This window comes from Pseudophryne corroboree, chromosome 5 (assembly GCF_028390025.1).
Source record: "Pseudophryne corroboree isolate aPseCor3 chromosome 5, aPseCor3.hap2, whole genome shotgun sequence".
In the NCBI taxonomy this organism is placed as follows: domain Eukaryota; kingdom Metazoa; phylum Chordata; class Amphibia; order Anura; family Myobatrachidae; genus Pseudophryne; species Pseudophryne corroboree.
In genome coordinates, this window is record NC_086448.1 from 325,770,180 (window position 1) to 325,791,357 (window position 21,178).

At 45.5% G+C, this 21,178-nt stretch overlaps 1 protein-coding gene across 1 annotated transcript in view; it reads right to left on the reverse strand.

Annotated features, from left to right (window-relative positions):
- The window catches only part of AMPH (amphiphysin), a 418,422-nt gene that overhangs the window by 312,260 nt on the left and 84,984 nt on the right, over positions 1–21,178 (reverse strand). The gene's annotated exons all lie outside the window — the stretch shown is intronic.

The window sequence follows — 21,178 nt, forward strand, 5'->3', positions numbered from 1 at the left end:
ACTAGATGCAGCCTTTTCATTAACTACCATTATTTGCACTGGATGTAAATTATATCACTTTTTTTGTTAAGGCCTGATCCATTGCTTTTTCTTTTGATACTGTGATACTGCCAATTGTTTTTGTTAATTTCAATTCTTATAACTAATTCTAGAAAATAAAACAAATCAATTCAGAAACAAATAAAATAAACATCTGAACACTTAATCCAAACTATAGAAGCTAATATAAATCTTGTAACAATTTGTGACTTTAGGTGAGTACTGGCACCTTTTTTCAAAGAAAAACAAAAGACTGTCCCTAGCTATGGGGGTCATTCCAAGTTGATCGCTCGCTAGCTGTTTTTAGCAGCCGTGCAAACGCTATGCCGCCTCCCTCTGGGAATGTATCTTGGCTTAGCAGAAGTGCAAACGAAAGGATCGCAGATCGGCTACAAAAATTTTTTGTGCAGTTTCAGAGTAGCTCCAGACCTACTCAGCGCTTGCGATCACTTCAGACTATTCAGTTCCTGTTTTGAAGTCACAAACACGCCCTGCGTTTGCCCAGCCATGCCTGCGTTTTTCCTGGCACGCCTGCGTTTTTTTGAACACTCCCTGAAAACGGTCAGTTGACACCCAGAAACGCCCTCTTCCTGTCAATCACTCTGCGGCCAGCAGTGCGACTGAAAAGCTTCGCTAGTCCTTGTGTGAAACTACATAGTTCATTGTAATAGTACGACGCACGTGTGCATTGCGCCGCATGCGCAGAAGTGCAGATTTTTTGCCTGATCGCTGCGCTATGAAATAAATCTGCTAGCGAACAACTCGAAATGACCCCCTATACTAACAATACCACCTGTCAAAACCTGATAAAATACTGTAGAATGACCACCAACCAATATGTGTGGCTAATCTAACCTCACACAAGGGGCATAATATTTGCTATAAACAGAAAGGGCGATCCTGCACTAATGAAGAAAGCCCCCCCATAGCTTAAGTACTGCTTGAGAAAGCAGTGATCTGTGAAACGCGTTGCATCCAAATTGTAAGGTTATTTAAATCCCTTTCACCTCGCCACAACTTTAAATTTTACACTTATCCTTTGGTTTTATACCTTTTTTATTTCTGAAAAAAATTAGTTGTAATCCTTTATTGTGACTTTCCTGGTTTATTAGTCATTTTTAATTTGCAAGAACTAAATTGTATTTTACATAATAAATGATGTATAGACTTTTTTTTATAACACCCACTTGTGAATATTTATATATAAGGGAGTACTATATAGTCTTGATGTATATCCCTGCAATTAACATCAAAGTCATCGAAGGACATAGGGCTTTCAAATGAATGTTCAAAGTGAATGTATGCCTAATAAAAGATAAGTGTAAGCCATTGAGTCCTTATTCGGTGAGTCGGTATCAAAGAACACAATGTACAGATGTACTCACGCTCATTGTTACACGCATCGCGGCATCGATGGAGTGGCTAGTGTGCCCGCGACTGTGTGCGCGTGCATGTGTACGCACACCATGAATGCCTCCTGCTGCCAGTCGCAGAGCGTCGCATTCGCACTATGCTGTAATGCATATATATCTGTGTGTACGCATCGCGGCATAGATGAGCATGGCTACATCTGTATTTATCCTATTTTATTCCATATATCTGTAGAACCATTACAGCTGAAATAGACAATGATGTAATGATGCATACTACAACCACTGGCGGTTATAGGTGAAATATTACCAAAATGCAGTTCCTCAAACCCACTAGTGATCAGAATATTTACCGGATGGCTGTTTTATTTGTATAATAATATTTTCTGTCAGCGGACGATTGCATATAGGCCAGTACCAGTATTGGATAAAAGGATCTTGTGTTCCGCGCAATAAATAGAACACTTCATATTATATTTTGGGGCAGAAGCCTGGTGAAGGGATATAGAAGTGATTAAGCAGTGATAAGTGCAAGGTGATAACGCACCAGAAAGTCAGTGCCTAACTGCCATTTTTCAAATCCGTAGTGATTGTTTGGTGCGTTATCACCTCTTTATGCCTTCTCCAGGATTAATACATCTGCCCCTTTGATTGGTACAGATAATTATTTAGGTCAACATAAATTTTGTTAATTTGGAAAAAATATACAATACAGGTTGAGTCTCCCTTATCCAAAATGCTTGGGACCAGAGGTATTTTGGATATGGGATTTTTCCGTATTTTGGAATAATTGCATACCATAATGAGATATCATGGCGAAGGGACCTAAATCTAAGCACAGAATGCATTTATGTTACATATACACCTTATACACACAGCCTGAAGGTCATTTTAGCCAATAATTTTTATAACTTTGTGCATTAAACAAAGTGTGTCTACATTTACACAATTCAGTTATGTTTCATATACACCTTATACACGCAGCCTGAAGGTCATTTAATACAATATTATTAATAACTTTGTGTAATAAAGAAAGTTTGTGTACATTGAGTCATCAAAAAACAAAGGTTTCACTATCTCACTCTCACTCAAAAAAGTCCGTATTTCGGAATATTCCGTATTTCGGAATATTTGGATATGGGATACTCAACCTGTAATGTACATAATGCAGACAAATCTTTAAGTCCTACAGCAGGCATTCCCATCCTCGGTTCTAAAGGCACACTAACAGTGCAGGTTTTAGTGATATCCATGCTTGAGCACAGGTGACTTAATTAGCACCTCAGTTATTTTGATTTAAGTATCTGCTGATGCCTGGATATCACTAATACCTGCACTGTTAGTCTGCCTTGAGGACCATGGTTGGGAATGCCTGTTCAAGAGAAATACAGGGACAAAGGAGAAAACTTACATATAATCCAATAGCAATTCTATAAGTAGGATGACATTAAGTTTGCCTTAGAGAAAAATACAAGTCTTCCTGTGCTGTAAAAAAGCCCCTCCCCGATATACTGTAAATACATATTTATATCTGTGGTTGTGACATATTTCTTCTTGTTTCATAACTACTGCATAATATTAGATTAGCCCTATGCAAGGCAAATGCTTGCTTGCAGTGTGTTTTATATATTTAGGATGCTAAATTGCATTAGTTTTTAACTAACCGTAATGTAATTCAAATTCTGTGAAGCACATGGAATGCTGTCTAAGTAAAATTAATGATGTTTTGCTACTAAGGGTTGGTCAGTATAAATGAGTTAGAAGTATCAGGATAGAAACACTCCATTATTATAATATGACCAGTCATGTCATGCTTAATTCCTTTAGGAATTTTATGTTGTGTTTTATTGAATTTGTGTACAGTATAAAAAGAATACAGTCTTACCTAAAGGGAGGAAGCCCTGGGAGTTGTGTATTATTACTGCAGAATAATAATAGAGAAACGGAAACTGAATGATGTGTGATGCACACCGCAGGGAATTTTATACTACAAGCAACTGCCTCTACATTATAGTGATGAGCGGATTCGGTTTTACTCGGTTTTACTCGGTTTTACTCGGTTCTCAAAACGGCATCTTATTGGCTCACGGATGTCACGTGTTTTGGATAGCCAATAAGATGCCGTTTTGAGAACCGAGTAAAACCGAGTAAAACCGAGTAAAACCGAACCTCGCTCATCACTACTACATTAAGGCCCTCATTCCGAGTTGTTCGCTCGCTAGCTACTTTTAGCAGAAATGCAAACACAAAGCCACCGCCGTCTGGGAGTGTATCTTAGCATAGCAGAATTGCTAACGAAATATTAGCAATTCTGCTATTAAGCATTTCCTTGCAGTTTCTGAGTAGCTCCAGACCTACTCCTAGATTGCGATCACCTCAGTCCGTTTAGTTCCCGGTTTGACGTCACAAACACGGCCAGCATCCGGCCAGCCACTCCTCCGTTACTCCAGCCACTCCTGCGTTTTTACCTGGCACGCCTGCGTTTTTTAGCACACTCCCTGAAAGCGGCCAGTTTCCGCCCAGAAACACCCACTTCCTGTCAATCACACTACGATCAGCAGAGCGATTGAAAAGCTTTGTTCGCCCGTGAGTAAACTAGCAAAGTTTTGTGTAAAATTGCTTAGCGCGTGCGCCCTGCTGTGCATACGCATGCGCAGAACTGCCGGATTTTAGCCTATTAGCAATTCTGCTAAAAATAGCAGCGAGCGAACAACTCCGAATGACCACCTAAATACAACAGATCTTTAAGGCAAAAATCTCTAAAAATACTGTAGTAACTCGATGGTGAAAGTGCCAGACTTTAATAAAACTATTACTGGACCACTGAATTTGTATACAAGATAATTAACCTAATAAAAGGGATAAATTAACAATTATTCTTTTTTACTGATTGTAATATTTAATAAGAATACATAACCCAGTAAATCAATGAATGAAAAGTTATCATTTATTACTTCTTGTCACTTATTCATTTATTACTTTATGAAAAGTAGGTTTGCCGAATTGTTAACTGAGCATATAGCAAGTTTGTTATGCTTTAGTCCATCTAAGTTTATTTTTGTGCAACACATTGATATATCTCTTAATAACGTGTTGCAATGAAACAATTTCCTATGATCCTTACTTCTATGATCCCTCCTCCTCACTGACAGCAGAAACCTAAGGGCAGCTGCTTCCTATGCACTATTGTGCTGTGTGCCTACAACAGGAGAGGGACAGGGGTATGGTGCATAGTCATGCATTATAGTTACTATAAATAGGGATACAATGCAATGGCTGACAGCAGCATCAGTCAGAAATTTTAGTCAAATCATCATGCATAGGACACCACAAATAGGTTGAACTCGATGGACAATTGTCTTTTTTCAACCTCAGATACTATGTTACTATGTTACTATTAAGCAGGACAAATTTAGATAGTATAAGGTGTTCAATACTGCTGCTTGTAGTATAAGGCGTCACTACTGCTGTCTGCAGGGGATCAGTACGAAATCCCACCAGACGGGATCACGGCAGTCGGAATCCCGACTGGCACAATCCCAACAGGGGGGCGAGCGCAACGCAGCCCCTTGCGGGTTCGCTGCGGGCACACTCATTTGTTCTCCCTCTATGGGTGTCGTGGACACCCACAGAGGGAGAATGTCAGGATTGTGCCAGTTTGGATTCCGGTGTCAGTATTCCGACCGCCGGGATTCTGTCCGGATCTTGACCGCATCCCGTCTGTGGTATATGGTGGTCACTAATGTTGTCTGTAGTATATGGTGGTCACTAAAGTTGCCTGTTTGATACGTCGGTCTAATGCTCTGTGTAGTATGTCGCAATCACTGATGCTGCCTGCATTGTTGACACGGTTCTGGAATTCTTTAGATCCGACTCGGGGCCCTGGGTATGAGCTGAGATGTACAGAAAATGGGGAGCCTTGATGTTACTTGCACTCATAGGTTTTACAGGAGATTAAGCACAATAATGACACACAGGAGCCAATGACAGGTGATATGCAAGGATATTGAAATGGAACAAGGAACCACAGGTCACCAGATGGCCTCTAAACTAGTGATCCATAAAAATAAACCAGACCAGAGACACACTCCAGTAACAAGGGCCCCAGAATTCAAAGCAGCATAGTACTGGCAAAACCGAACCTGAATCCAAATTGGAAATCGGAGTCTTACGTAACCAGGGAAGAACTTGAGAAAGCTATATCACTGGTACTGCTCTGCTGCAAGACCTGGCCCTAGAATTAAAATGAAGAACCCGGAAAAGAGTAGCAGACCATGTAACACAGTACTGGGCACCTGAGTGCACAGACCACAACCCAACCATGAACTCTGCCCTCAGAACCAGCACCTTATTCTGCCAGCCCAAGATAATACACACAGTACTGGGAAACCAAAAAGTATCAGAGATATGCAGTTTAACCTGAATGAACCGCAGAGCAATGTCTGAGAGCAAAGTCCAAGGAAGTAGTCAGCCCGGATGTAGAATTTGAGCCATGCAGATGGTATGCAGTGAGTACAGCAGCAGATGGAATGGACCGCAGGTACACAGGCTGTTTACTGAATGCTGACAGCATGGGAGCCAACACGTTGACAAATGAAATAGCAGCAGGTGGTAATGCAGGTAACACCAGCATGACACAGAGGAGCAGAGTGGTCACTGGAGAATAATTACAGAATACACTGAAGCCTACAACGATCCTTGGAAGGAACACATTTGTTCAGGAAATGATCCCTGAGACTGGTTAATAAAGAGTGGTGTCAGCTCATTGGTCCTGCTGACCAGGTGAGCAGCCAGATAAAAGATAATCACTGAGTAAAGCTGGGTACAGTACTGGCCGATATATCGGCCGTTCTACTGAACGACCGATATATCGCTGACCCGTCGGCTAGTGTGTACCAACGATATGACTGTGAATGCCGTCGTTCACAGACATATCGTGTCGGCCCTGCTGCATACACGATATGTCAGCCGACCGCCCGTACACATGCTGCAGAGGCCGCCGGTGATTGACTGCTCAACTGAACGTGCGCATGTAAACGCCCACCCAGTTTGTGACATTAGTCACGACAGATTGGGCAGTGTGTATGCACAACACACTGTATGAACCACCTATAGATATATCTGTAGATCCATTGATCTTCAGATATATCGATCAGTGTGTACTCACCATAAGTCTGCAGGGATGTTTGGAGTCAGCAATGAATGAATGTTTAACCCTGCAAGGGCAGCTAAAACCACGATTCGTGGCAATAAGGCAGTCAATAATGTTGTCGGTAGCGTATGGCGGTCACTAATACTCTATGTAGTATATGGCATTCACTGATGCTGTCTGTATTAAATTATATGGTTGTCATATGAATGTGGGTATGTCATATAAACAATGGGATTGGACGGGTTGTGAGAGGTGCCGTGATGAGTCTTTTCCCTGGGTCACAAAAAGGCGAGAATAAGAGGAGCAGGAATACGTGGAACAGCTATAGACATGGACAATATGTTGTTGGATGCTATGGATCGTCAGTAAACTAAGCTTTTAGTATTATTCTATCTAAAACTGAATTATCAGGTTTGAGTACAGGTATCTTCTAAGCACAGCTATTGATAAAATGGTAATGTTTTTTAATTGATTCAAAGAGTGAAACAGTTATTCAACAGTAATATTTGGAAATTAGAATTATTTATTTTTATGATTTTCCTGCCATAAACTACAAACTACAAGATGCTTTAATCAAAATTAATCATCCATCTCTATGGCTTGTTGTCAGCTTGAATAACAAACATGTATTGTTATGTATTAAATAGATGCCTGAACTTCTTTGGCAGCTCATTAACAGGCTTTACTAATGAACCTTTTAATGGGCAAGATAATTTGTTATATTTAAAGACTTTCTTTTGAAGCCTATGCTTGACAGATCACATTCAGTATTTTTACTTCAAACACTTTCTCCCCGAGGACAAGGGTGATGTGGGTAAGCAGTACAGAATAGAGATGTGCAGCGGGTACTTTTCATGTTTTGGTTCTGGTTCCATGCTCGTGTTTTGGATCTGGATTGGTTTTGCCAAAACCACCATTTCATGTTTTGGTTTTGGTTTTGGATCTGGATGATTTTTGAAAAAAACATAAAAACAGCTAAAATTACAGAATTTGGGGGTAATTTTGATCCTACGGTATGATTAACCTCAATAGCATTCATTTCCACTCATTTCCAGTCTATTCTGAACACCTCACAATATTGTTTTTAGGGCAAAAGGTTGCACGAGGTGGCTGGATGACTAAGCTAAGCGACACAATTGCGTGGCACAAACACCTGGCCCATCTAGGAGTGGCACTGCAGTGGCAGGCAGTATGGCAGATTTAAAAAATAGGCCCCAAACAGCACATGATGCAAAGAAGAAAAAGAGGTGCAATGAGGTAGCTGGATGACAAATTTAAGCGACACAAGTGTGCGGCACAAACACCTGGCCAATCTAGGAGTGGCACTGCAATGGCAGACAGGACGGCACTTAAAAAAATAGTCCCCAAACAGCACATCACGCAAAGAAGAAAAAGAGGTGCAATGAGGTATCTGTATGACTAAGATAAGCGACACAAGTGTGTGGCACAAACACCTGGCCCATCTAGGAGTGCCACTGCAGTGGCCGACAGGATGGCACTTAAAAAAATAGATCACTGGAATTATACGGCAGGATCACTGGATTTATACACCAGTACCACTGGAATTATACGGCAGAATCACTGGAATTATACGGCAGGATCACTGGAATTATACGGCAGGATCACTGGATATATACGCCAGTACCACTGGAATTATTCGGCAGGATCACTGGACTTATACACCAGTACCACTGGAATTATACGGCAGGATCACTGGACTTATACACCAGTACCACTGGACTTATACGGCAGTACCACTGGACTTATACGGCAGTTCCACTGGACATATACGGCAGTATCACTGGACTGGATTTATATGCCAGTACCACAGGAATTATACGGCAGGATCACTGGATTAATATGGCAGGATCACTGGATTTATACGGCAGGATCACTGGACATATACGGCAGTACCACTGGACATATATGGCAGTACCACTGGACATATACAGCAGCACAGGGACACCACCACTGGACTGAATCAACACAGCACCACTGTAATGAACTGGACATATACAGCAGCACTGGCTATATGGCAGCAGAGGACACCCCCACTGTGACTGGAATGATGCAGCACAATACACCACCACTGAACTGATGCAGCACAACACAGCACCACTGGACTGGACTTTATACAGCAGCACTGGACATATGGCAGCAGAGGACACCACCACTGTGACTGGACTGATGCAGCACAAGACACCACCACTGGACTGATGCAGCACAACACAGCACCACTGGACTGGACTTATACAGCAGCATTGGACATATGGCAGCAGAGGACACAACCACTGTGACTGGACTGATATAGCACAAGACACCACCACTGGACTGATGCAGCACAACACAGCACCACTGGACTGGACTTTATACAGCAGCACTGGACATATGGCAGCAGAGGACACAACCACTGTGACTGGACTGATGCAGCACAAGACACCACCACTGGACTGATGCAGCACAAGACACTAACACTGAACTGATGCAGGACACTGAGGACGGAGACATGTCCTCTCTCTGCACTCTCCAATGCCGGAGTGAAAATAGCGGCAACGTCTGGCGACTTATATGGAATCCAAACCCGCGAGAATCCGACAGCGGGATGATGACGTTTTGCCTCGTTCTGGTTTCAGTGTCAGGCGGGAAAACCCGAGCCGGGCTCGGATCTGGGCTCAGGTGGTGACGTTCGGGCGGGTTTGGTTCTCTGAGAACTGAACCTGCTCATCTCTAGTACAGAACATTCCATTCCACCTACTTCAGACTGCACAGGTGACGGCTCATAGAGATCATTGGTGGCTACTTAAGACAGAGTGATATAGCAGCTGGAGTGATATTTCAATCTTAAGCAAAATTTTAATGGCTGCCCTAATAATAAAAAATAATAAGTGTACAGTACTATGTTCTCCATATTTCACTTTGTCAAAGTGTTGCATATAGAAATGCTTAATTTGTATTAAGATTAATATATTGTATACTATAATAATATAGACATTATAGTGTGTATTTAAGAATTATTTGAAACCACACATTGCAATACTGGGAGCATTTTCCTAAGTGCAAATAAAGATGGTCGCCCCCCCCTCCTTCCTGCTGCTACAGCTGTGGACAGACGGACTTTCTTACACATCTGGTGGACGTGTCATTGGTCCTCCTCCTTCTGAGATAGGGCTCTAAATCTACTCTACTCTGTTCAATATTGTCCTGTATAGAAGGACCCATGGATCTTCCTTCTATGCTATCCTCAGCAAAGCACCACTCAATAAACTTGGCCTCCCACATCCTGGGTGCTTCCAGCTGCCTTATAGCCAAGGCTTCAAAACAGAGTGACTCCCCTCAAGTTTCTTCTTTGGAATCTTATATCTGTTACATTGAACTCATGGAAAAGAATACCCATAATTTACATGACACAAAGGACAAATTCCATCAGATCTGGGCAACCTAATTATGCTTCTGATCCATGCTAATCTGCTCCTCATACATTACTGCTCACCGCTCCCTGAAACGTAGCGCACCCCACCCTTCATATGCAACAACTAATTTCTCCTTCACATCAATGTCCTCCACTTCCCATTTGGAGGCACCCATTGCCCCATGATGATCAGTCCAACCCCCACCCTCCACCCATATCATTCCACGTCACATCCCCATCCATCCCACACCCCATAAAATAAAAACTGACAAGAAAACTTAGACTTATGTTGGCTTTACCTTATCCTATTGTTTGTTGTGAATGTTACATAACAGTTTTACTTCATATACTGTATGTTAGGCAAAATATTTCCTTGTCTAAACTTGTAATAAAAAAAAAAGTTATAAAAAAAATATTAAAGGTGGACACACTTGATGTACTAAGCCTTGGAGAGTGATAAAGTGGAGAGAGATAAAGTAACAGCCGATCAGCTACTAATTTCCATGTTATAGGCTGTGGGCGGGATGTACTAACCTCTCCCGCTGCGATATCAGAGTTATCTCTGCGCTCCCTGTGTGTTCTCTGCAGTTACTGGTCTCCTCCCGCTGCCCGGCGCTCCCCACTGCTCCCCGTTGTTTTCTCCTCTCACTGCGGTCCGCCTCATCACCGCCGCGGCCACTCAGTCCTGCGCTCTCTCCGTAGCGCTTGTTCAGCGCTCCGCTCCCCCTTTACCCTCGCTGGCCCTGTATGCTCTAATGTACGGAGCCAGTAACCTTCCTGCGCGCAGTCAGGGAACAGGATCCTGCTTCCCACAAGCCAGTGTGCATGTCAGGAAGCAGAGACTACTGCGCATGCGCGACTGACAGTGGGAGCGCAGCGCTGCACAACCGCTAGGGAGAGATCAGTGGCCGTGGCCGTGATGAGGCGGACCGCAGTGATGCCTAGTGTGACACGGAAACTACAGGGAGCGTTGGGGAGCGCCAGGCAGCAGCAGAGGAAATCAGTTAACGAGTAGAAGACACCGGGAGCGTAGAGATAACCCTGATACCACAGCGGGAGGGGTTAGTACATCCCGCCCTGTGTTTGAAAAATTATATTTAGGAGCTGACTGGCTAGTAATTTCTCTCTCTCCACTTTATCACTCTCCAAGGCTACTGTATGTACATATTCACCTACGGAGATATGCCAAACTGATATCTGCATGTATGTGACAGTGATCGAGTGAAATCAAATCACTTTGTGTCTGCAAATGATTGTACTCATTGGGGTATATATACAATACAAGTCTGATCCTTTCCAACAAGCATTGTCGGAAAGGATCCGACAAAGCACTGTTCAGCAGGGTCCCCGTTGGCTTACAGGAAGGCATTTCTCAGTTCTCCAGCATGCCGCAGAAAGAGCTGTATGCTGTAAACAGACAGCGGCGCCATTGGGACTGAGTAGCGCTACCCAAGCTGGGCATACCTGGTGACAGGGGTGAGTAAGAAGCGCCGCTGTTGGTGCCACTGGCCAGGGGAGGAGGCGGAGTGAGAGGTGCTGCTGCTGTGCTGATGGACGCCCACTGAGTGAAGGGGCAGAAGCGGCAGGATCCCGGGGGAAGGAGCGGCTCCCTAGCAAATGAGTAAGCGGGAGTGTGAACCAACGTTTCCTGCTGAAGTAGAGGAATGACTCGGCCAAATCCGACAGGTTTGACCCGGTCCCAACAATGGCAATCCAACGTTTTTTAAAGTTATATTGACGTTGTCACAGGGCTGGCTCCAGGTCTACTAGCACCCTGAGCGAGAAAATTTAAAAGCGCCCCCCCCCCTCCCCCCTATGTGCACGCCGAAGGCGCACGCGGTCCTGAAAAAGTGGGCGTGGCCTCGTAACTTCGTATCATCAAACTATAAATATATTTTCACACCCCCTCTATGCACACAAATAGCAGCCTTACACACAGTAGTGTTCCTTACACACAATGTCTCCAGTATAGTGCCAGATACACATAATGTGCAGTGCCAGATAGACATGATATGCCCCCCAGCAGTGCCAGCTACACGTGACATGCCCCCCAGCAGTGCCAGCTACACGTGACATGCCCCCCAGCAGTGCCAGCTACACGTGACATGCCCCCCAGCAGTGCTAGCTACATGTGACATGCCCCCCAGCAGTACCAGCTCTATGTGACATGCCCCCCAGCAGTGCCAGCTACACATGACATGCCTCCCTGCAGTGCCAGCTACACGTGACATGCCCCCCTGTAGTGCCAGATACATAAATGTCCCCACAGTGCAGATATGCCCCCACAGTGCCAGATAAGTAAATGCCCCCACAGTGCCAGATACATACATGCCCCCACAGTGCCAGATACATAAATGCCCCCACAGAGCCAGATACATAAATTACCCCACAGTTCCAGATACATAAATTACCCCACAGTGCCAGATACATAAATGCCCCCCACAGTGCAGATATGCCCCCACAGTGCCAGATACATAAATGCCCCCACAGTGCAGATATGCCCCCACAGTGCCAGATACATAAATGCCCCCAGAGTGCCAGATACATAAATGCCCCCACAGTGCAGATATGCCCCAACAGTGCCAGATACATAAATGCCCCACAGTGCCAGATACATAAATGCCCCCACAGTGCAGATATGCCCCCAAAGTGCCAGATACATAAATGCCCCCACAGTGCCAGATACATAAATGCCCTAACAGTGCCTGATACATAAATGCCACCACAGTGCAGATATGCCTCCACAGTTCCGGATACATAAATGCCCCCACAGTGCCAGATACATATATGCCCCCACAGTGCAGATATGCCCCCAAAGTGCCAGATACATAAATGCCCCCAAAATGCCAGATAAATAAATGTCCCCACAGTGCCAGATACATAAATGCCCCCACAGTGCCAGATACATAAATGCCCCCACAGTGCAGATATGCCTCCACAGTTCCAGTTACATAAATGCCACCGCAGTGCCAGATACATAAATGCCCCCACAGTGCCAGATACATAAATCCCCCAGAGTGCCAGATACATAAATGCCCCCACAGTGCCAGATACATAAATGTCCCCACAGTTCCAGATACATTTATGCCCCACACAGTGCCAGATATGCCCCTAATGCCAGATACACTTGTCCCCACAATGCCAGATATGCCGCCAATGCCAGACATGTCCCCCAGTGCCAGACATGACCTCCAATGCCTGACAAGACCCCCAGTGCCAGACATGTCCCCCAGTGCCAGACATGACCCCCAGTGCCAGACAAGACCCCCAGTGCCAGACATGACCCCCAGTGCCAGACAAGACCCCCAGTGCCAGACATGTCCCCCAATGCCAGATACATAAATGCCCCCACAGTGCCAGATACATAAATGCCCCCACAGTGCAGAAATGCCCCCACAGTGCCAGATACATAAATGCCCTCACAGTGCCAGATACATAAATACCCCCACAGTGCAGATATGCCTCCACAGATCCAGTTACATAAATACAGTGCCAGATACATAAATCCCCCACAGTGCCAGATACATAAATGCCCCCACAGTGCCAGATACATAAATGTCCCCACAGTTCCAGATACATATATGCCCCACACAGTGCCAGATATGCCCCTAATGCCAGATACACTTGTCCCCACAGTGCCAGATATGCCGCCAATGCCTGACATGTCCCCCAGTGCCAGACATGACCCCCAATGCCAGACAAGACCCCCAGTGCCAGACATGTCCCCCAGTTCCAGACATGACCCCCAGTGCCAGACAAGACCCCCAGTGCCAGACATGTCCCCCAATGCCAGATACATAAATGCCCCCACAGTGCCAGATACATAAATGCCCTCACAGTGCAGATATGCCCCCACAGTGCCAGATACATAAATGTCCCCACAGTGCCAGATACATAAATGTCCCCACAGTTCCAGATACATATATGCCCCACACAGTGCCAGATATGCCCCTAATGCCAGATACACTTGTCCCCACAATGCCAGATATGCCGCCAATGCCAGACATGTCCCCCAGTGCCAGACATGACCTCCAATGCCAGACAAGACCCCCAGTGCCAGACATGTCCCCCAGTGCCAGACATGACCCCCAGTGCCAGACAAGACCCCCAGTGCCAGACATGACCCCCAGTGCCAGACAAGACCCCCAGTGCCAGACATGTCCCCCAATGCCAGATACATAAATGCCCCCACAGTGCCAGATACATAAATGCCCCCACAGTGCAGAAATGCCCCCACAGTGCCAGATACATAAATGCCCTCACAGTGCCAGATACATAAATACCCCCACAGTGCAGATATGCCTCAACAGTGCCAGTTACATAAATGCCACCGCAGTGTCAGATACATAAATGCCCCCACAGTGCCAGATACATAAATCCCCCACAGTGCCAGATACATAAATGCCCCCACAGTGCCAGATACATAAATCCCCCACAGTGCCAGATACATAAATGCCCCCACAGTGCCAGATACATAAATGTCCCCACAGTTCCAGATACATATATGCCCCACACAGTGCCAGATATGCCCCTAATGCCAGATACACTTGTCCCCACAGTGCCAGATATGCCGCCAATGCCTGACATGTCCCCCAGTGCCAGACATGACCCCCAATGCCAGACAAGACCCCCAGTGCCAGACATGTCCCCCAGTTCCAGACATGACCCCCAGTGCCAGACAAGACCCCCAGTGCCAGACATGTCCCCCAATGCCAGATACATAAATGCCCCCACAGTGCCAGATACATAAATGCCCCCACAGTGCAGATATGCCCCCACAGTGCCAGATACATAAATGCCCCCACAGTGCCAGATACATAAATGCCCCCACAGTGCAGATATGCCTCCACAGTTCCAGTTACATAAATGCCACCGCAGTGCCAGATATATAAATGCCCCCACAGTGCCAGATACATAAATTCCCCACAGTGCCAGATACATATATGCCCCCACAGTGCCAGATACATAAATGTCCCCACAGTTCCAGATACATATATGCCCCACACAGTGCCAGATATGCCCCTGATGCCAGATACACTTGTCCCCACAGTGCCAGATATGCCGCCAATGCCAGACATGTCCCCCAGTGCCAGACATGACCCCCAATGCCAGACAAGACCCCCAGTGCCAGACATGTCCCCCAGTGCCAGACATGACCCCCAGTGCCAGACAAGACCCCCAGTGCCAGACATGTCCCCCAGTGCCAGATATCCAGACATGTCCCCCCGTGCTGCTCACTGCGCTTCTGTTGTCTGCTGCTGCTGCTCTTTAGCTGAGCGCGTTGAGGAGAGCGCAGCGTGCGCCTCTCCTAGCCCTCAATCTCCGGTGGCCGTGGCGGTGTCAGCTTCAACTAGGCGCCGGTCCGCAAGCCAATCAAAGCTCGCGGTCCGGCAGCCAATCAGGGGCCTCAGCTGCTGGACCGCGAGCTCTGGTTGGGTCACGGGCCGGCGCCGGTTAGCGGGGAGGGAGGGTGGTTTACACAGGGGCATGCAGTGCGCGTTTCTGCTAGGAGACGGACACTGCAGTGCTGCTGCTGTAGGGATGGCTCCAGGCTCCAATATGGCGGCCAGAGCTAGCGGCGCCCATAAAGTGCGGCACCCTGTTCGGCCGCTCTATTGGAACATGCCTGGAGCCGGCCCTGCATTGTCGGAAACGGGGCTAAAACCTGTTGGGTTTGGCCACGCTTCCAACAATACACGCGAATCGGCGGTGACAGCTTTCCGACAAGACGGGAATTCCCGACTTGTCGGAAAAAAATGACCCCTATTGAATAGGTCAGAACCCATTCTGACCTAAACCTGTCGGAAGCTGCCGTCTTTCCGACAAGACGGCAGATTCTGACAATTATTGAATACACCCCATTATGTGTGTGGAACCATCCATGACCAAAGTATAAAGTGTGGTTTAACTTCTTGGTGCAAATGCCAAAGAGATAAACATGTACGCTGGAAGGTGATCTTCTCACAAGTTTGCCGTATGTGTGACCAGTATAAGAAACCCAACAAAATATGTTACATTTTGAAAGGGAGAGGACATTATATTTTTACTAACACAAACATAATATTCATACATATATACATATATATATATATATATATATAAATATATGTAGCAACTCTTAGTTCCTTCTAACAGGGAACTTAGTCGGATTAGGCTGCCACCCTTAAATCGTCCTTGTGTTAACCTCAGTGATTGTTCTAATTGGAGTAATCCATTAGCGCAGAAGGAGAGTATTGGTTTGAGATCTATATATATATATATACGAAGCACAATCAATGCTAGCTCGCCGATATACATCTAGGAATATCTTCAGATGCAATAATTTTGTCAGGGCTATGGGGGCCATTCCGAGTTGATCGCTCGCTGCTGATTTTCGCAGTGATCAGGTGAAAAAACGGCATTTGTGCGCATGCGTATGGGCCGCATTGTGCACGCGCGTCTTACAGGTACAAAGCCCATTGTGGTTGTGCACAGGTTGTAGTGAAGTTTTCAGTCGCACTGACGGCCGCAAGAAGATTGACAGGAAGGTGACGTTTCTGGGTGTCAACTGACTGTTTTCAGGGAGTGTTTGCAAAAACGCAGGCGTGTCTGAAAAAACACAAGCGTGGCTGGGCGTTCCCTAGGCGGGTGTACGGCATCAAATCCGGACACAAATAGGCTGAAGTGATCGCAAGCGCTAAGTAGGTTCAGAGCTACTCTGAAACTGCACAAACTGTTTTTGCAGAGTGCGGCTGCACATGCGTTCGCACTTCTGCTAAGCTAAAATACACTCCCCAGTGGGTGGCGGCATAGCGTTTGCACGGCTGCTAAAAACTGCTAGTGAGCGATCAACTCGGAATGCCCCCCTATATACTTTACTAATTATAATAATTAGTAATAAACCATGCATCTCCCACACAGTAGTCTTTAATAAATATACTAAATGCATAGTAAATAAAAAAAAAGCCCAAAATTCAAATATTTATTATACTAAAACACAACGGATCCAACATATTAAAATAACATAGAGACAGCATCAATCTCAATAATGGATTTGGACTCTCCAAAAAACTGTTAGTATCCAGTCCCTACTGCTATAAAGAGTCGCTAAAACAGGGACTATTTGTATATACGTGTAGTTAGTCACGTCATATAATTTGCTTTTGTTCCCACTTTGTTATATTGTGTGCATCATACATAAGTTGTAAGTTGTAATTCCAATGAAGTTGCTGTTATTGGTATTATACCACAGTTCAGTCTTTGAGCAACATATAGGAAACAAGTCTATTTGTAACAGTCTTTGCAACAAGATGCAGGTGGGTATTTAGACAGTGCGTCTCACATATACCCGAGATTTAACAGTCCTGAGATGCACTGGCCTCCCGGGGTGCGCGCGCACTCCCAAAAGGGCTTCAGTTCAGACCAGTCTGAATTAGGCCCGTAGAAAGATCTCTCTCCTGCAATGCATAAATGTCTCCATTATAACAAAACAGTTAACATCATCTTCAGATAGCTTTAGCCAATACGTAGATTTTTAGAGCTTGAAAAACCCAGAGCTCAGTACCCATTAAGTATAATGGGGTCTGCAATCTGCTCCCATACCTTAGCCTACTGAAAGAGAGATATCTCCCGTATAAGGCATTTATTAAATAGCACTGATAACTAAATCATATGGCAACAGCAGATTCCACAGGATTGTTAGGTAAAAGGGGCTTGATACATAGGCATCTCATGCTAATTAGCAAGCAGCAACCACAATCCGCCTAATTTATCCCGTGAGACACTGCAATCTCTCGGAGCCCTGCCATCTCGGGCTGCAAATCTGTACAGTTCCCTGCAAAGGGTGGTATTCAGTATGCCGGCTGTTGGAATCCCGGCGCTCAGTTTACCAGCGCCACACAGCATGCATTTGTGCAAAGAAGATAAGTTTCATTAAAACAGCAATTCTACTGCCCTTTTGCACATTTCTAAATTGTTCTAAGGGGGTCATTCCGACCTGATCGCACGCTGACGTTTTTTGCAGTGCAGCGATCAGGTCACTACTGCGCATGCATATGCACTGCAATGCGCAGGTGCGTCGTAAGGGAACAAAGCGGATCGTTGCTGAGCGATGGGTTTAACGAAGAATCCATTCGCACAGCCGATCGCAAGGAGATTGACAGGAAGAGGGTGTGTATGGGTGTCAACTGACCGTTTTCTGGGAGTGTTTGGAAAAACACAGGCATGTCCAAGCGTTTGCAGGGCGGGTGTCTGACGTCAGCTTCTGGACCAGACAGGCTGAAGTGATCGCAAGGGCTGAGTAAGTTCAGACCTACTCTGAAACTGCACAAAATGTTTTTGCAGAGCTCGGCTACACAGGCGTTCGCACACTTGCAAAGCTAAAATACACTCCCCCATAGGCGGCGACTATCTGATCACAGCGCTGCAAAAAGTAGCTAGCGAGCGATCAACTCGGAATGACCCCCTAAGCCATTTGCAATTGGGTCAATCTCAAGGATAATTAAGCTAATGATGGGATGATGGTTTTGTTCTTTTATTGTTTTATTCTTTCAATTCAAAAACCCAAAAGAACGATACATTTTCTCCCAGTCTATCCATGTGCAGACTGCCTGGCACGCCGCATCTGACCTAGTTTGTACTTTACTTGTAATTTAAAAAGAAATACTTATTCATGAAACAACAGAACTTTGCTGGTATATTTTATTCATAAAGCAAGTATACTGTGCTGCACAGCATGAGTTTAATATAGTGAGAGATGTAATAACCACAGGATACCAGGGCTACTGTACATACAACTTAATTATGTATTCCGTAGCTGAAAATGCCTTTCTACCTAGACCAATATAACAGAAAATGATCTATCCCTGTCTCATAGCTACCAGATGACTTGAGAACAATGATTGTATATCAAAGCAATCAGGTCTGGGCAGCTGTGAATCTTTTGTTGTGAATAGTACATGAAGAACTGCACAGATTAAAATAAAAATGTAAATAATATTTTTGTGCAGACTCTACCAGACAATGTACTGGATAGGCAATAACACTGAATACATCTAAAATCGGCTATGACATGTCCTAAGACCGCCATGCACAGTTGGAGCGGGGACGCATGCCCACAGGTGCCATCAGAGGCAGAGAGAGGAGAGGAGTCCTGGTGGCCGTTGAGTTGCAGTCTTCCACACCTTGAGTGTACACCAAAACAGCTGCAGGGCATCAATGACTACTCAGGACTTTTTGATGATCATGGGATTATCATCTTAAAACTTTTATGCAATGACCCCTGTACATCCTTGTAAGAGATCATTATTACCAGACTATGTTACTGTGCATACTGTAGATTGATGCATAAATATTTGAATATAAAAAGTTTTGCAAAGTATAATGGATGTATGTGTGTATGTATGTGTGTATGTATGTTCCAGCATAACTCTGGAATGGCGGGAGCTTTTTACACCAAACTTGGTACACATATGGTTTAGACACCCCTAGCACCCCTAGGGGCAGGGGTGGGAAGGGGATGACACGTAAAAAGCCATAGTTTTCGGCGTCACGGTGATGAATAGTGATACTCCCGATGCCGTTTCAGTCCAAGTTCAGCTCCCATCAGCTATAATTTTTCTCGCCCATGGCAAGGCAGTTATTTGGTGCACCCCCCGTTTTAAAATTGTTATAAGTAGGTCATAAGCCCTAACTTTTGGTCACCCTATCACACCTGCCAGGCCTTCTGAAACCTCTACAGGTGAACCTCTCACGCCGTCCTTAACCCTCTGCTGGTGATTTTCTCTCTCCCCCCCAAGCCTTCTCACTCCTCTACCACTCTGCACTGCTGGTTGCTGGGACACCGATCTGACTGACAGCGGATAGGGCTGGCAGCTGGAGGACGAGATGCCTTTTCTGTCTTCCTGGTCACCCAAGGTCTCCAGCAGAGAGAGTGGGGTGCCAGGGCCTGGAGTGAGGAATAAGAAGAAGAGTCTGAATCTGACCTGCGTTAGCACCCATCCGACACCTGGCCTGTGTGACAGGGAGTGCCAGCTACAAACAGCATGCTGATGACACCAGAGGCGAGGGCTTCTCCCTGTCACTGAGCCAGGTATGAGTAGTGGCGGTACCCAGCAGTAGGTATTTCCTTGTGGCCGAGAGGAGGGAGGAGAGGCAGAGGGAGGAGGTGTTAGGGGTGACCTCTGTGCTCTGATGTAAAAGTATCAAAGAGCTAACCTAATGGCAGCAGTACTTCAGTGCTTCATTTCCAGGGTTGCTGCATTTGTGCCTAGGGCACCCGGAGGCCCTGACGTGTGATTTAAATCCCATTTGTCAGAGTAAAAATACCCAAAAGAGTATTTATAAACATAGAATAGTAATACAGCAGTAACTATCTATCTATCTATCTATCTATCTATCTATCTATCTATCTATCTATCTGCTTCAGGTGCTCCTCGGGTAAAGCAAGAACCATGGATTAATATTTACTTGCATTAAGACGTCTCAAATTTACATCTCTATAGATTTACTACATTTTTAATACTCATTTATATTTACAAGCATGAAAATCAGAAACTCCTCCGGTGTGAAGAACGGGTAGAACAGCTAGTTTTATATTTATTTATTTTTTCAACTTAGTGTTGGCATCCTAGAAGTCTCATCCATTTATCTATCTATCTATCTATCTATCTATCTATCTATCTATCTATCTATCTATCTATCTATCTACACACTCAGCAAAGGGGATGCAAAGCAAGGAGGCACCAGGGTGGAAAGGCGCTCTCCCTGCTTTGCATCCCTGCTGCACCGCCTGTCTCTTCTGTTGCTGCTAGCTGCTGCGCCTGTCACACTGACAGGCAGCGGCGCTGGTAGCTTGAAACCTCCTCCACCTCCTCTCTTGCAGTGGCACGTCAATATTTGGCTGAAAAGGGGGCGGGGCTACGTGGCGCTGAGGGGCGGAGCTACACGGGACCAATCTAACTCTGCTACAGATCCAGGATTCCTGCCTGCCAGCCAGCCAGATAAGTAAGTGGATGTCAGGGGACTCCCTAAATCTCCAAGCAGCTCCTCAGCTTCCTCTCTTCACTCCTTTATGTGTTACCCCGCCCCCAGGTCACCTGCAGCTCCTCTGTTCTCCTCCCCCTGCTTCCACTAGCTGGGCTAGGTAGAGGCTACCAGAGCTTCCCCAGCTGCTCCTACCCACCCCATGTGTGCCTCTTTCGCATGTGCCTCTGCTCCTACCCACCCCAT